Source organism: Salvelinus namaycush, chromosome 29 (assembly GCF_016432855.1).
Source record: "Salvelinus namaycush isolate Seneca chromosome 29, SaNama_1.0, whole genome shotgun sequence".
NCBI classification, from domain to species: domain Eukaryota; kingdom Metazoa; phylum Chordata; class Actinopteri; order Salmoniformes; family Salmonidae; genus Salvelinus; species Salvelinus namaycush.
Genome location: NC_052335.1, coordinates 12,399,552 through 12,417,906, shown reverse-complemented (window position 1 = coordinate 12,417,906; position 18,355 = coordinate 12,399,552). Strand labels below are relative to the sequence as shown.

General features: G+C 42.2%; 1 non-coding gene across 1 annotated transcript; it reads left to right on the top strand.

Moving 5' to 3' along the window:
- The first annotated feature begins 9,394 nt into the window (after positions 1-9,394).
- Positions 9,395-9,466, top strand: trnat-ugu. Its single transcript has one exon. It is a non-coding gene; the product is annotated as a tRNA-Thr (tRNA).
- The last annotated feature ends 8,889 nt before the right edge of the window (positions 9,467-18,355 follow it).

Here is an 18,355-nt window from a genome sequence, read left to right as displayed (position 1 = left end):
ATCTGATCTAAAAGTCGACTAAACAAAAGGTAAGCAGAGCCTGTTAAATCAAAAATCTGCATATTGTATTATAGAGATAACCAAATTTAAGATCAGTGACTGAGTGTGAGTATGAATTTCCGTTAAATTTATTATATAAGTTGCATACTAAGGCATTGATGTAAAGATATTTGTCATATAGTCTAAGAATGAAAAGAGATGAAATGAGTAATGAGAAATGAGAAATGATTGACCACCGTAGAAGCGGGCCTAGTTGCTAGAACTAGAAGGATCCTGCACGGTTGAAGTGTCTGTTCAAGTTTGTATCAGTGTCCGGGACTAGAAGTTAGTGTAAGTTGAAGATGTAAGTTGTTGGCAACCTCTTACACGCCTCGGACACCCTTCTAGGTAGCATCGGAATTAAACTGAGCTTGATCATTCGGGAGCTCGTGCTGAATTGGCAAATCCGGGTCAGGTTAATAACTATTTTTTAACTGGTCGCCGCTCGGTACCTAAGTCCAAGCCTGAGCTTTAATGTGGTGAGGACTTAATCCTCTTGGCCATGTTTTAAATTCTTGTGACAGGTATAACTATGTAATTCTGAGTTTTAATTAGAGGGGGAATTAAAACTAAGTGAGAGACGGATCAGAGAGACGGGTGACCTGAAAAGGAGCTGCCGGGGATTCATCTCACCTCAGGAATCTGATCTAAAAGTCGACTAAACAAAAGGTAAGCAGAGCCTGTTAAATCAAAAATCTGCATATTGTATTATAGAGATAACCAAATTTAAGATCAGTGACTGAGTGTGAGTATGAATTTCCGTTAAATTTATGATAAATGTCTATTGTAAATGTAAAAGTAAACATGTAAAGATATCTGAGATATAGAGAGTCACATAGTCGGGTAGAAGCCGTGAGACTCAGATTCATATAGTCGGGTAGAAGCCGTGAGAATCTAAGTAAATGGGTGTTGTGATAAATCCACATAGTCGGGTAGAAGCCGTGAGAATCCAATGTATTGTGTTATAATTGTAACTGACTTGATAAAAAGATTCAGACAGTCGGGTTGAGTGAGAATTCCGTGAGAATCCAAGTCTAGAAAAGGTTCCCCAGACTTAACAACATTTGATTGGTTAAAACACTTGGAAGTTACCTAGGGGGAATCAACAAAATAAAACAAAAATACAAGTTCAGATAGTCGGGCAAATGGTTGACTTGGCACTTAACTAGATGCACTGTGAAGAACTTAACCTGCGATCAATGTATTAATGTTGTTATGTAATAAAACTAAATGTGGAAATGTTAATTTGAAATGTTGTGTAAGATTGGCCTTTTCACGAGACTCACTAGTTGATAACTTTTGGGAGGACAGCTGAGTTTTCTTTTGGCCCGTGGTGCAGCCGCCGAGCTGAAAACTGACTTGTATTTTTCCTCTATTGTGATGTTGGTATTTCCATAATTCCTAAAATTGAATTGATAATTATTTTAGCAGCGCTTGAGTTCGTAGATATATTGTTCCGGAAGGGCGATTCTGATACCTTCTGGGAAAGTATATAACAACTTGAAAAACTGAAAAACGCTGATAACTTTTGCAAAATAATTCCTATAATTGAATTGATAATTATTTTAGCAGCGCTTGAGTTCGTAGATATATTGTTCCCGAAGGGCGATTCTGATACCTTCTGGGAAAATATATAACAACTCGAAAAACTGATTAACAGTAATAACTGCTGTAAATAATTCTTTGTGTACGAGTGTGGGGCACCAGAGATAAGTCGGTGTCAGCACCGAGAATACATTGCTGGCCTCGGCCAGTGACGGGCTAAGTGCACTAAGATAGTCAAACCTGATCCTGAAATTTACCATGGCAGCCGCTAATGGCCCAAAACTAAAGTTCAATGAATACCTAGAACAAAAAAAAAAAAATACAGGACAGGGCAGGGGGTAAGGAACAATATAAATGTACAGGCCCCAATCTCAAGACCTCGTGGGAGGGCCAATCAGATTTTGAAGGCTAAGATAGCCAAGGTATGTGCTGAGTCCAAACTGTCGTGGGTAGAGGCTTTTCCCCTGGCGCTGATGGCCATGAGAGCCTCTCCAGGGGCAGGGACTCATCTGTCTCCTCATGCGATCAGACAGGGAGGGTGATGTTTGGTCCACCAAGAGAGGGAGGTCATATGCCCGCTCTTGATGTACAACAAATTGCAATGTCTGACTATGTGAGAAAACTGACGGAACTTTCTGCAGCTCTCTCCAAACAGATTCACAAGGTCCAATGGCAGGGTATAAAGTATTTTGGGGAGAAAATTTGGAGAAGGACTGAATGAGTTACATGAAAAGTCACTAGAGGGCGCCATTGGTCAACTTGTGGAGGTTCATGGAATTGGGAGAAGGCAGACAGTTACATGAAACATAGAGGAAATTTAAAACGAATGATTTGAGGGTATTATCATAATTCTTTTTAAAGATAAGGGGTTCTTTAATAGGTCTAGACATGGTATGGAACACGAATATAAGGGGGTGTTGTAACCTTTGACCTGCATCATGGCTGTCTCTTGAAGTCTGATCAGCTTCGGGGGAGGGCCATGTAAATAATGCATTTGTGGTCATTTGGTATACTGGTTTTGAGGTAAATTGGTGTAAGTCATTATTTGGAGTAGGTAAGGTTGTTACCTGGCCAGGGCCAGGTATCAAACGGGGGAGGGGTACATTGTGGTCTAGGATAGGATGGGGCCTATTGAATAATAAACTAATTTAAAATTAAAAAAATTCTAGCTAAAAAATAGGCATAGAAGTTAAATATATAATCAGATAGAACAAATGAGGAACTGTTTGTTAAACAAACCTGTATGTCCAAGATTTTATGCATTGCAGGTGAATTAAAGGAGAAGGTGATTCACCCGACCTGGGGGCATATCGCACTTGGAGGGTGAGACACACTGACACTGCCGAATGATCACAGAGTTAAGGAGAAGAACCGTTGCTAATAGAGTTCGGGGATCAACTCCTTAATGAAGAATTCCCTGCCCCCGACCTTTCCTCACTGTGTTTGTTCATAGAAGTGAAAGTGTTGCTTGGTCTCTGGCTGATGATGTGTTCTCTGGGAGAGGATGGGGCTTTACAGGACTGTATGTGGTCCTGAGTTGTCTGTTTAGGATACGATGGGGATGTTACCATCACAGTACTGCCAGAACCACCACCAGTTCCAACAGACCAGGTTCAGCCGGCCTCCTCCACCACTTCAAGACCAAGTCCCACGCCATAACCTAAACTCTACAATCTGGTATAGGTAATAAATGTAAAAGACATCTCAGATAGTGACCAATTGGGGACTGATTCTGGTTATGAGGGAAGGGAGAATATGTGGTTGGCCTATAAAACACTTAATAGAAAGGACTGTGTCGTATGTGGACATGCCAGACCTATTCTGGCTGCTCGCCCATTTGCCCTAAGTAAGGAGGAAGGTTGGATGTGCATATTGGAAAGTTTAAGCCAAATTCAACCCTGTGTAAAACTCTGAGTCTTGTGTTCCCAGAAGTCCGTCCCCAGAAGACACCATGGGGGGTTAAGGCATATGAGGGATATTACAGCTGTAACACTGGTACAGGTAGAGGTATAGACTATGGGAGGTTCCCTACTGCTGCCTGCATCACAAATGTCACTATTAACTAGAGGTGTTGCTGATGTATGGTGGATGTGTGGACCTGCCAGGCGGTTGACCCCATTTGGAAAGGAGATTGTCAGGGAACATGTGTTTTGGCCAGTCTGATAAACACCATTGCCTATTATTGAGGTTACAACTAACCAACTTTTGGGAGCTGCACATGACAGAGGCTTGGGACCAACCCAGGAGACGGCAGAAACGTGACGCTCCTTGGTCCGAGGGAACAGATAACATTCACACCAACCTGTTGGGGGTTCCAATAGGGGTCCCCCACGAATTCCAGACATTAAACAGGAATGATGGCCTGTGGCATCTGATGCCCATCATTGGCCCAGCTATTGTTGATGCTAAGCATAATGCCTGGATCAATTATATCTACTATAATTAATAATGATTTGTTAAATACACCCACACAGCACTTACGGGAATGGCTGAACAATTGGATGCTACCTCTCAAACCAGTAGACAAAATAGACTAGCACTGGACATGATTCTGGCCATCCAGGGAGGCGTATGTAAAATGTTTGGAGAACAGTGTTGCAAGTTTGTCCCTAACAATACTAGTTCGGATGGGAGCATTTCAAAAGCTCTGAGTGGGTTGGCAAGGTTATCAGTGGAGATGAAGGGTCTTGCAGGTGTGGAGGAGAGTGGACTGGTCCCTTGGCTGGGTGGTTGGTTTGGTAAGTACACTGCAATGATGATTACTGAATTTCTGACACTAGTTGTTGTTTTTCATTTCTGTGCTGCCTGTATCATACCTTGTTTGAAGAAGTCTGTTACAGATGTGGCAAGGGCCTCTGGTATGATGCCGCTGCTTGATGCTCCAGTAGGAGAGGCTGATACGGAATCAAGCTTTCGCAGGAGAGTGGGCCTGACAGAGGAGGACCCTTGGTTCGCTGTAGTTGATGTTGTCGAATGAATAAAAAGTGATGTTTGTCCTCCCTGTTGTGAAGGTTTGAAGTTCCCGGGTGGCGACGAGCCCACCTGATACAGGTTGTATAGAGGGATGGACCTGAGGGTTTAACATACTCTTGTTTTTTGGTTACTAATGTGTCCAGGGGTAGTTCTTGGAGTGGTCTCCTTTTGGTCCTTGCTCATCCTTATTGGTGACTGAGGAGGCTGGAAAGGCCACCCACCAGAGCTGTGTGGTATGTATGGGAGCCCGTCCACTCCTACGCATTGTACCGGCTACCCTACCTGACGTATGTCTTCTTCCTGTTATGAAACATGACAACCCAACTGCCAACTGCTCCGTATGGGACAAGTTTTACCCTATTGTTAAAAGTACTAGAAAGGGCCCCGATGTTTTCTTCTCGGGTTGCCAGGGCTAATTTCACTTGTATAAATATGTCCCTTGGCCCTCCAATGCTGGGAGCATTACCTTATGAATGGTGCAATAACACCCATAATCCTAATGCCCCTTTCCAACCTGTGTCTAGAGCTGATGTCTGGTGGTGGTGTGGAGGAAATCATCTATATGACCGCCTGCCAGGGAATGCCACTGGTCTTTGTGCTCTTGTCTCTCTGCTTCTTCCTGTTTCAGTGTATCCTATGGAAGTAAAGGACCTGATGGCCCGTGTAGAGAGGGACGGGGATTTATCCCGGTCCAAAAGATCAACAGGAGTGGATCCTGGAGACCCCACCTATATTGACGCCATAGGAGTCCCTAGGGGGGTGCCAGATAAGTATAAACTCGTAGACCAGGTTGCAGCGGGTTTTGAATCATCATTTTGCTGGTGGTGTACAGTTAATAAAAATGTGGACCGAATCAATTACATTAATTTTAATGTCCAGAAACTGGACAATTGGACTCAACAAGGCTTCGAGGCGGTCCATGGCCAATTGGAAGCTACTTCCCTGATGGCATTCCAAAATAGAATCGCGGTGGATATGTTGTTGGCTGAACGCGGAGGTGTTTGTGCCATGTTCGGAGAGCAATGTTGTACTTTCATTCCCAATAACACAGCAACTGATGGTAGTCTTACTGTTGCCTTAGAAGGTCTTCGTACACTTAATGAGAAGATGAAGCACCACTCCGGGGTTGACACCTCTATGTGGGACTCTTGGATGGATGCGTTTGGGAAATATAAGATGCTTGTTTCCTCCATACTGGTATCTATATCTGTCTTCACTGCGATACTGGTGCTTTGTGGATGCTGCTGCATTCCATGTATTCGAACGCTGACCACTAGGATCATAACTACTGCTATTGATCCCAACCAGGCAGAGAAGGGACAGATGTTTCCTATGCTTGCCCTGGAGGATGCTGAGCCAGGCTATTGGACTGATGACTAATTAAACGCCATTCATAGTTTATGTCACGTCTCTTTGGAGACGTGAAGAGAGGGAATTAAAACTTTCTCTCTGAGAAAGTTTCCCTGGTTGTTTACTTTTGCTTTTCTTACTCTTACCTAGTTTATGTCACGTCTCTTAGGAGATGTGAAGAGAGGGCATATGAAACTTTCTCTTCAAGAAAGTTTCTGCATATACTACTCCTGCTTGATCCCATGTTTATGTCACGTCTCTTAGGAGACGTGAAGAGAGGGAATCAAAACTTTTTCTTCTGGAAAAAGTTTCCCTTCTTGTGCCCGGATTCGCTTAAAGTTTATGTCACGTCTCTTGTGAGACGTGAAGAGAGGGAATCAAAACTTTATCTTCTGATAAAGTTTACTCTAATTTTGCCATTTATAGCTTTTGTCCTAGCTTTTGTCACGTCTCTTATGAGACGTGAAGAGGGGGATTTGTAATAAATACCATTTAAAATAACACAAGCATATTGCTATTACATTGTTATAACTAACTTCTTTCTAAGCAGGGTTTCTCACACACTTATAAACAGATACAGAGACAGACACACACACACCCAAGGACAGAGGGCTGACGTAAACCTTTCATAAACACTGATAAGGAAAGGCTTTGATCAAAAGAGTGCTTGGGTCCGCATTTCACGAAATAATGAGACACACACACATAACCAAGGACAGAGGGCTGACTACGCACACACAAAATCTCCTGCTTAGCTGAACATTTGATAACAAAGAACTTTTGCTATAAGACTCAGAAGGATGACGCCCAGCTCATCAGGACCAATCTGAGAAGACAACAACCTGTCCAGAACCAACCAGAGGACAAGAACTTCCAGACTCAACCTACTTTCTATCTTTGTATAAAATGTCTATGCACTCTGTTATCTGGGCTTCTTTCGGATAGTTCCATTTGAGCTTGATGAAAGGGTCCGTGCACGCTATTTCAGATATCTTTACCTCTGAATAAATTGCTTTTATTTAAACCTCATCCACCCTGTCCAGAGTCTCTACTTCGTCTCAGTTCTCCAGTAAACTTGTGATATCAACAGTGCTGATATAAGTAGGACACTTGACATCCCATTAACTTTGAAAAATAAAAACGTTTATATCGTTGTTATCTCGAGATGGCTATGTGTAACGGTGTAAATAAATTGTTACATTTCTGCATAAAATGGATATTATGCCACCACGTGGTGGATTAGTGTGTTTACATTGTCTAATACACTCAGTGATAAAGGTATGGGATTCTGGGTAATCCACAGCAGATTTATAGAGAATTGCTGTGTGTGAGTTGAAAATTGAATGGTCCCGGGATAGAAATGTATAAAGTTGACATTACATCATAAAATCCACCTTTTACATCGTACATTATCAATTTATGCTATTAGTAATTACTGTTGTTGGTTTGGTGTCAAATAAACCACTATATGTTATTTGCCAAATCTCAGTTTGCCATATGGGTTTTACGGCTAACTAAATTTCCCTCTGAAGTTGGTAGCTAACTCGAAAATACATCTTCTTAAGGAGTGCTATTTATATCCCGTCACTACTCATCATTCATCCATACTGCAGGTAATTTATGACAAATGTATAAAGTATATGTTTTATAAATTCATGAGCACCAGCTAGCAGCATATTATCCTGGTTTTGTTAGTTTAGGAAAATATGCGGTACATTCTATGTGTAATATATTTCTTCGCCCCAAGAGTGTAACGTGAGTAATCTTTCAGGGTCATTTGATATATTTTGAATACTAAAATGGATGATAGTTTATTCTGATGTTGTGAATATGAGACACATGGAAACAAAATATTTGTATTATAGTAAATTAGGAATTATTAGAAATGGTTAAAGCCACTATACGATCACAATGACTTTGATAGACATTTCAATTGTTATTTTGTTAGTATATTATACAGCAGATTTATGGAGAATTGCTGTGGGAGTGCTATTTATATCCCGTCGACAACTCATCATCCATCCATACTGTGTGTGTCCCACGATTGCATCTTTGGAAATAAATTAACTATCCATCCATTACTCCTTCCTGTGTTGACTCACTATGACCAGGAAAGTCACATATGCATATTCTTGGCATGAAGCTAGTAGCATAGTGTATCATTGAATACAGGCAAACAACCCTCATACAATATTTAAAAAAAGATTACAACAATGAGATGTATCCACCAATTCAAAAAAAGGATAGACGAGCCTCATTATGGACAAAGACTTACATTGTTAGGGCGGAGAGACATGTGTCTTGTCTGGTATCCATAATCTTTTCCTTCGCGCTATCTGATGTCTAGATACAGCTTTTGTCAAATTGACGTCAAAAGTATATATTTTTTCTGTGCAATTTAGCTAACCCTAGCCCCTTTCCGAACTGTAATCGTATTCGCTAAAACTGCAACGAAACCCTGTATCCATTTAGACAAAACCCTATCTGACATGAGACAAATGCGGGGTTGACCACTGAGGTATAGGACCAGGTAGACGGGAAAGGTTATACGGACACGCCTGGTGCCCTAAATGATAGAGTATGTCACGAAGCGAGTCGAGACGAACGGATTCGGCTCAGTCGTCCTACTGCCCTTCCCAGCTAGCGAGTGTATGCTTGTGTCAAGAAACTTCAGCGAGAATGTGAAACTTGTCCGCCAAAGTTGGGACTTGGGACTATTCAGAATAATTGGTTGCATTATTATTATTTATTTTTGTACAAAAATGTAGACGTTAATGCCGTAATTGTAAATTTTCGGTAAATCAATACAATAAATGTGCTTTAGCTGTCACCCTAGCTTGATATTGGCTACACTATATAGCTAGCTACTTGCTTCCCAGCGGCAAGCGGGAGCGAAGGACATTTAAAGAATTGAGTGTGTGCGCGTTCACGCGAAGGGTGGGGGGGTTCTGTCGGGGGGAGACTTTCGGCACAACACCGGCTTGCAGCGCAAACTCTTCCCATTGAGCAGTAGACTGTATGCTGACAGTCTACATACAGATGGTTACTACCAATATTACAAGTTATTTGTCGTGTAGGCTGCTATCCTACTCGAAATAAAATCAAGTGGGATGGAACAAATTGCCCACGTTAGCTATAGCCATCGATATGTGCTAGCCTACATCTCACTGAGGTATAATAATAATGGCTAACGCTAGCTAATTGGCATGTCACGGTGACATCCAGATGGTGCCCAATACTACAAGTTATTTCAATTTGGGCACCATGCCACAGACAAGGGGGTTAGTTATAAATATCTTTGAAAAGGCGTTTCCTTATAGGCTCTCGCTGTGTGGACTCTTGGTGTTTTCATGACAACTGGGAAGTCAGATTAAAACGAGGTCAAATCATGACGTCAGTGATCTTCATGTCGTTAAATTTACGATTTGATATTGGTCGTTCAAAAGATCAGAAAACACTACCAATGTAGTTTCTATGTGCTGAAACCGGCTCTATAGCTCAGTGGCAGAGCACTGGTCTTGTAAACCAGGGGTCGCGATTTCGATCCTCGCTGGAGCCTAAAACTAAAAAAATTCTGCCACACACGGTCGCTGAGAACTTGCGGAAGATAACCAATAAAATTACTATGGCATTCATCTGATGTATTTTGCACTCACTTTGGGTGTCATTTTAGACACGTGTGGACTGAATTGCAAGTGTAAGAATGATACTTAGATTTGTATGATGCTCACATTGTTTAAACTCAGCCAAGTGTGAAATGTCTTCTCTGTTCAGCTATGATGTTACTATAGGCCAGTCAAAAGTTTATAAACAATGTATCCATTGTTTGAATTGAGTCAATATGCAAGTGTATGGATGAGTATAGCTATCATAATTTTCACATAGTAGTGAAGAGGATTTAGTCAACATTTTAGTTGACTAAAAGTAAGCGAGTGCTTTATTATGGTGCAATAATAACATGTGTATAGCCCTATGTATGTTATGACATGTATATAAGACGGTAATAACAGGTCACAGAGATAGAAATGATAATGTGATCATGATGGAGTTTTGAGTCTCTTGTGAGAGGAGTTCCGAGGAGTTCCAAGGAGTCACAAAACTGCACTACTGATCAAAAAAAGGCTTTTTAAAAGCTTTGTTCTAACTTCCAGCTTAATCAATTGAGAGAAGAGAGTATGACTCATGTGAATATACTGGGTGCTCAAATATAACCTAGGCTTAACTGATGTGTCATAGATACGTGACATGCACTTGTTGCATTGTAAAAATCTGCTCATGCATTTCCCTCTAATAGAGTGTTAAGTGAGGTGAATTATAATGTTCCATGTCTCTGAACTTCTCATTGAGTTAGACCTCCATATCCTCTCATCCACAGTTGGGCGTGTGTGTGTGTGGGTGTGTGTGTGGGTGTGCGCGCGTGTGTGTGTGTGTGTGCGTGCGCGCGCGCGCAGAGGTGTGTGTGGGTAACTTCTCTCTGCCCAATGAAGTGGCAGGGAATTCCTTCTTTGGCTCAAAATAGGAGCATTATTATGCTAGCCAGGCGTAGAATGGTGTATGTAGAGCTAACTAATCCCACACTTCACTGCCTAAAAACACCTATCCCTCTCGGTTGCAGAGCAGAGCGGGCATCCCTTAGAAATACAATTACACCCTGATGATGGGGTAATTGTGGGAGTCATTTGTGGGAGTCAACAGATATCAAAGTGAGTTCAAAAGTGAATTCAAAATAGCAATTCACTGTGGAGGAGGAAGCAGTGATGCACATGAACATTGTCAATGTGAAGGTTGAATAGTTCTGTACGTTGCTCTGACTATGTTTATATCTCCTTGTTGAATGCATTGTGAAGTGCTGTCTCAATGTGTGGTTGGGGGGAGAAGAGAGGCAAGGGCACAGACAGTGGATGACTATGGATCTGTTGGCTAAACATGAAGTTTCATGGTCATGATTTATTTCGACAGGATATCAGGGGAGTTCTTGCTGTTTGTGATTCTTCAAGGGAATAAAGTTGATCACTTCTAATGTCTTCGTGCATCAGATTAAGAAAGTCATTGTTCCACAAGAGAGGCTCTCTGTTTCATAATAAAACCTGTAGCCTACCTACGACAAGTCATGATTGGTAATGGAAATACAATTATCATCCTTGCTTAGGATGAACTCTATTTTAATTTGTCAGCCACACACCAGACAGAACCGTAAATTCAGGTGAAAAAGAAGAGCAGTGTTTTCAGTTCAGATCACTATTAATAAAGGAGAGGAGAGGAGGAATCTTCTCTAGACTATTGAGATGCACTCGGGAGAGTGGTGCAGCAGTCTAAGGCACTGCATCTCAGTGCTAGAGGCATCACTACAGACCTTGGTTTGATTCCAGGCTGTATCACAACCGGCCGTGATTGGGAGTCCCATAGGGCGGCGCAAACCCTAACCAACGTCGTCCAGGTTAGGGTTTGGCCGGGGTCGGCTGTCATTGTAAGTAAGAATTTGTTCTTAACTGACTTGCTGAGTTAAATAAAAGTTAAATAAAAAATATATAAAATAATAAAAAAGATGCAGCCCATGGCTCAGTGATGCATTGACGTATGTCCAACAGAGGACGCCTCACTAGACAATTGAGATGCAGCCCATGGCTCAGTGATGCATTGACGTATGTCCAACAGAGGACGCCTCACTAGACAATTGAGATGCAGCCCATGGCTAAGTGATGTATTGACCTATGTCCAACAGAGGACGCCTATCTAAAACTATTGAGATGCAGCCCATGAGTCAGTGATGTATTGAGGTATGTCCAACAGAGGACGTCTCACTAGACTATTGAGATGCAGCCCATGAGTCAGTGATGTATTGAGGTATGTCCAACAGAGGACGTCTCACTAGACTATTGAGATGCAGCCCATGAGTCAGTGATGTATTGAGGTATGTCCAACAGAGGACTAGACTATTGAGATGCAGCCCATGAGTCAGTGATGTATTGAGGTATGTCCAACAGAGGACGTCTCACTAGACTATTGAGATGCAGCCCATGAGTCAGTGATGTATTGAGGTATGTCCAACAGAGGACTAGACTATTGAGATGCAGCCCATGAGTCAGTGATGTATTGAGGTATGTCCAACAGAGGACTAGACTATTGAGATGCAGCCCATGAGTCAGTGATGTATTGAGGTATGTCCAACAGAGGACTAGACTATTGAGATGCAGCCCATGAGTCAGTGATGTATTGAGGTATGTCCAACAGAGGACTAGACTATTGAGATGCAGCCCATGGCTCAGTGATGCATTGACGTATGTCCAACAGAGGACGCCTCACTAGACAATTGAGATGCAGCCCATGGCTAAGTGATGTATTGACCTATGTCCAACAGAGGACGCCTATCTAAAACTATTGAGATGCAGCCCATGAGTCAGTGATGTATTGAGGTATGTCCAACAGAGGACGTCTCACTAGACTATTGAGATGCAGCCCATGAGTCAGTGATGTATTGAGGTATGTCCAACAGAGGACGTCTCACTAGACTATTGAGATGCAGCCCATGAGTCAGTGATGTATTGAGGTATGTCCAACAGAGGACTAGACTATTGAGATGCAGCCCATGAGTCAGTGATGTATTGAGGTATGTCCAACAGAGGACGTCTCACTAGACTATTGAGATGCAGCCCATGAGTCAGTGATGTATTGAGGTATGTCCAACAGAGGACTAGACTATTGAGATGCAGCCCATGAGTCAGTGATGTATTGAGGTATGTCCAACAGAGGACTAGACTATTGAGATGCAGCCCATGAGTCAGTGATGTATTGAGGTATGTCCAACAGAGGACTAGACTATTGAGATGCAGCCCATGAGTCAGTGATGTATTGAGGTATGTCCAACAGAGGACTAGACTATTGAGATGCAGCCCATGAGTCAGTGATGTATTGAGGTATGTCCAACAGAGGACTAGACTATTGAGATGCAGCCCATGAGTCAGTGATGTATTGAGGTATGTCCAACAGAGGACTAGACTATTGAGATGCAGCCCATGAGTCAGTGATGTATTGAGGTATGTCCAACAGCAGGGGTCACTCTATGTTAGGTTTTGAAGATCCTTCCTTCCTAGTGTCATGCTGAGGGCCTTTGCACTGCCTCACTTACATAGGTTAGTTAATAAGGCAGTGATTCTCAACAGTACCCTGGGGGGTACTTGGCCTATCCACAGGGGGTACTTGAGAAGACTCATTAGACCATAGGCCTACTGGTAAAATGCACATGAGGGGGTACTTCAGGGGTACTTCAAACAGAGCTAAATGTACTTGGTGGTACAGTAACCAAAAAAGGTTGAGAACCACGAGTTAGGGAATAGGATGAAGTTGCTCCCAGATCTAAGATCAATTTCTCAATCACACAATTTCAATCAATCAGTAACCTTGTCCCCAGGCTCAATTGAGTGAGCTGGCTGGTGGATGAGATTAACCAATGAGTTATTACCATATTTATTCATGTTTTATCAATATTTTACAACCTCCCATAGATTGTAGATTTCCCCTCTCTGAAGAACTGTTTGTGTGGTGACGTATCAATGATATGTTATCGGCCATACCTGCCATACAGACTACTGGGTAGGTAAAATGAAATCCAAAATCAACTCAGGCAGTATGTAGGTTATACTTCACCTTGAACTACTAAATCGCATTCTCCTCTATGCCAACTTCATACCTGTACATATTGTTCCCAATAACTTCAGTAGTACTCCGCTTTCTTTATTCACAGAGGGAAAAAAGGAGCAATCATATTTTTGAACTGGTCCTTGGCTCAGTGTAAGGCTGTAAGCACCGGAGGCTGTTCAATGTTGTTATTGTTATGGCTGGCTCACTGCCGTCGCAGTAGTATCACTAGGCTGGCTTCTCTTCTCTAGCCAAGGCTGAGACTCATCATGTTGCAGGGTATTGTCTTGGCTCGTCTTGTGGTTACATTAACAGCAGACAGAGAGAGGCGGGGAGAGAGAGGAAGAGATACAGAGAGAAAGAGAGAGACAGAGCAGATAACACTAAAGAGAGAGACACAGAGAGAGAAAATGTATTATCCTCCTGGAAAACAGCATCAAAACAAACATTTCTGGAGTCTGATTCCACAGAGGAATTTGTTGGTCCTTTTTTGGGGGACTTTTTTAAGGAGGATATTGCTGTCCCGTATTGGGATCATCGTGCTGAAAATTGCTCAAACAATGTATTGGAATCACTCCACTGTAGGAAGTAATGCCACTATATAGGTATGTCAATGTCAACCACAATTGCTTTACCAACTTCTCCAGAACTCATAGAATACATGGAATAGAATACAACTTTATTATCCATTGGTTAGGAAGGACACACGTTGAGAGACACAGGATCAGCAGCAGTGCAGTGCCCCTGGATGGAGAGCAATTGTGGGGGGTTAAGTGCCTTGCCCAAGAGCACAATGGCAGGAGATGGTACATTGGATCAGAGACCATGTGCAATAATCTACCAACTCTGTCTGTTGGAAATGTGACCACAAGAGAGACCTCACACATACTCAACTACAACATTCTAACAACATGCAGGGTAAAAGGGATGTGAACCATTTTTATTTAAAAAACAACCCCTGATTCCTGTCTTTCTGTGTACCTTTGATTGACTGTGTGCGTTGCTATGTTTGTTTGTTAAATGCATGTAAATCATAAAACACCGCCTCAGAGGCACACAGATGTTTACACGTCTCCTGGGGTTACAGATTAGCTGGAGTAGATCACTTCTGTATGACAGTCTCCAATGGCGTCAGTTCTAGTAATTGATCCGTATTTGTGTCTAAGTGTGTGTGCATGTGTGGCCTGTGTACTACTCTCATATGCGGGCCACAGTGTGTGTTGGGAATATAGGGAGTGTAGTGGTGGAGAACTTAGTCCACTATATGCCGGTCCTGGTCCACTGCGGTGCACTAAACATGCTGAGGAAATCTCATATTCCTGTCAGCCTAGCAGAGTTAACAGGAGCGTAACCACCAAGTCCTGGCTCTGGGCCTGGCCAGCCATGACTAAGACTGCATCCATATACTTTCAAGTCATCTATCTGCACAGCTTTTACAAGTAGCCTTTTCTATTCCCCCTTATTCTTCGTCCACCCTTTGCTTCACAAAGATTTATCATGCATGGTATTGTAAGATTCTATTACAGTGTACAGCAACTGCATAGTGAATTGTGTATTCTGAACTCAAGATCCATAAATGAATGTCTAGTTCTGTTATGAACATCTGTGTTTTGGTGAAATATGGAAATGATAGAACCATGCCGTGAGATGATGTGCGTGTCGCGCTCATGTTGAGTTGAGCAAATATATGCAGCTCATTGAAAAACACCTCTTTCTTGCATGATTCAAGATTTCAGATAACATTTTTAGCCAGTCCCAAAAATGTCTCCAATCCTTTTTATGCTCTTTCCTTGAGCATTTTTTTTCTCCTTCTCTGTAGACCTGGGTTCAAATACTATTCAAAATCGTTCAAATACGTTGTGCCTTTGATTTAGCTTGCCTAGAGTGCCAGATGGGCAGGGATTACACTTGTGGGACTATTCTATTGGTCTATTAAGCCAGGCAACCTCAGTCAAGCCTCAGTCAAGATTTCAAAGAGTATTTGAAGCCATGTCTTCTTCTCTGTTCTGTCTTCACATCTGTGGATATTTATCTATTATTCAGAGAACAAACGTGGTCAGCATCTGTCTGGACGCATTCCACAGACAGCTCATCTGTAGTCAACTTAGAACTAGAACTAACTGTAAAACGCTATCTCACACAGATTTGTTCATCGTTAAACGATTCTACCGGCAGCTCAAATACATACAAATCTTCACATACTGCATTTATGTGTGTGCATACTTTCACATACCAATTTTGGGTACAGCCGGAAAGGGACTGGCAACTCCTCGGAGCCTGGTTCCTCTCTAGGTTTCTTTCTAGGTTCCTGCTTCTATGGTGTTTTTCCTAGCCACTGTGCTTCTGCCTCTGCATTACTTTCTGTTTAGGGTTTTACGCTAGGTATCTGTAATACACGTTGTGACAACTGCTGCCGTAGAAAGGGCTTTATAAAATAAAGTTGACTGAAACTTGGAACAATATAACTGTAGAACACACACACACACACACACACACACACACACACACACACACACACACACACACACACACACACACACACACACACACACACACACACACACACACACACACACACACACACACACATCAACTCCTTATTAACCAGTCCTGCATTTGTGTGAATGACAAACCAACACTGGTGTTTCTTCTTTATGCTTTTCCTGCTTTTAATTATACATATTTCAAATCAGTATAGACTCAATTGCCACCCTGACCCATGAGCAACCTAATGTTCCGTTCTAGAAGTATCAGTGTTCCTCTGGTGTTCTCGTTTCTTACAGGTGACAGAGAGGCAGGAAAAAATGCTATGCTATGAATTATGGTGAGGACCTATAGGAATGAAGAGAATCTAAAAATGTTTTTTTTTTTTTTTAAGTATACTTGAGGTACACTAGACAGACAAAAAAGTAGAAGTAACAGAAAGTTCAAGACTGTACCTTCCTTTTGAGAAGGAATGATACGCCTGTGAATCTGCATTGTCCTGACATCTGAATCTCCATTATTTAACCCCCCTGTAAGAGTATACGGAGTTACGGACAGACATGATTATGTATAGATTAGAGAACCGAGAACAACCCAGAAAACAGAGGAGATTGTTGTCTATGATGCCATCTGTGAGTTACAGAATCAACAATCAATGCGGATGTGATGTGCCTTCCTCACCCTATAGCAAGTGAAACCACATTATCATCCCTGCACTTGATACTTCCTTGTGTCAATAAGAAAGAGAAGGTTCCTGTGATTTCTATAGCAATTAATAGGTCATCATGTTTTGGTCTAAGAAGCGTTCGTTCCGTTATTAACTCCGGGTTCTCCAAAATCTGGGTTGGACTTTGAAAACAAATTGATGCCATCTGGAGGACACAGTCGACGAAGCAAATTGAGTGTGATTCTGTTGATCCATGGTGTTTCACTACGGTAATGTAATAACGTAACCAGTCCGAGCACTTTTCATCCATATGTGATTGAATCAGGGTGCAAAGTTCAACCCTGCTTCTCATCATTTCAGTATAGAGAGTCAATAGTCACGACTGACGTGGCACAGAACTAACGTTTCATTTTGTTTCCAAAGAGGATCATTGAACGACATAATAAAGATACATTTATGAGCCAATGTTGCTTTGTGTCTTGCAGCTCAAGTTCAGGATTTGGAGGTAGAGAGTAGAGCTCACCTCAATAGTCTACTCAATCATTCTCCAATCCCCCACTTACTAACAAAATCAACAACGACAGACAAAAGCCTCTTTGATCCTGCCTTTTTGTTTGCTGCCAGCAGAACATAGAGGAGCTCGCTCCGAGAATAACCAACATGTAAAAATAAAACATTCTGCCTGTCCTAAAATGTATAACGTTTCAGGCCGTTTGGTCTCCAATTGAAAGCAGATTGCTCCACACATGCTGAGGCTGGGGTTCAGCCTTGTAATATCAGTCAGCAGGCCATGCCTGGATGGCCCTGGTTAAGGCACAGCAAGTGGAAAAACAAAGACATCAAAACGCAGTCAGCTTCTCTTCTTCTCTGCCTGCCTGAGACCCTGAGAGAGAGAGGGCATGCTCCACGGATCAGGTTCTTGTGAAAACGTTCAATTTGGAAGTGATACTACTGAGTAAAACACAGGGCCGTTAAAAGTTCACCGATGTTGCCTCTCAACTTTTTTTTGGGGGGGGGGGGGGGGGGGGGGGGGTAGTCGACAGCCTTTTCTGATGAAGACCTTGGGCCAAAACATCAATAAACTCAAGCATCTCTAGAAAGAGAGGTTTGCGGCCAACTTTTCTTATGCTTTACTGTGTTTTGAAATCTAGTAGATGAGTTGTGGATTTGTGTATGATGAGGAAGTCAACTACACAGAGAAACTACGCAGATTTCAAAGACATCTGATAGTATACAGAAGGACAGAACAAGGACAATCATGAGCCAGACAATCAATGCAAACGTCTTTATATTCCTCATTGTATTTGTCACAACATATTTTCATAGCACAGAAGTACAACAAAATGATAAAACGATACAGACACTTGATGGAGTAGCTGTTGGAGTGGTCATATCATGTGAGGCAGGTCGTTTCCCTTCTGACGTCACCGGGGTGTCAGAGTGTCTCAGTCCGAAGTAGGTTTTAAAGATTCCAGAACCTTTCCCGAAACAATTCCAGGATTTTTCCAGAAATCCCAGTTGAAGAACTCCAGGTTGGATGATTCCCTCGCAGGTTATGCCCTGCTGATTCCAGAAATATTCCAGCCAGGATTTTTTTTACCTGGGTATTTTGGGAAAGTGAATGTTGTGAATTTTGCAACCCTAGTAGTGCACCATGTGGGT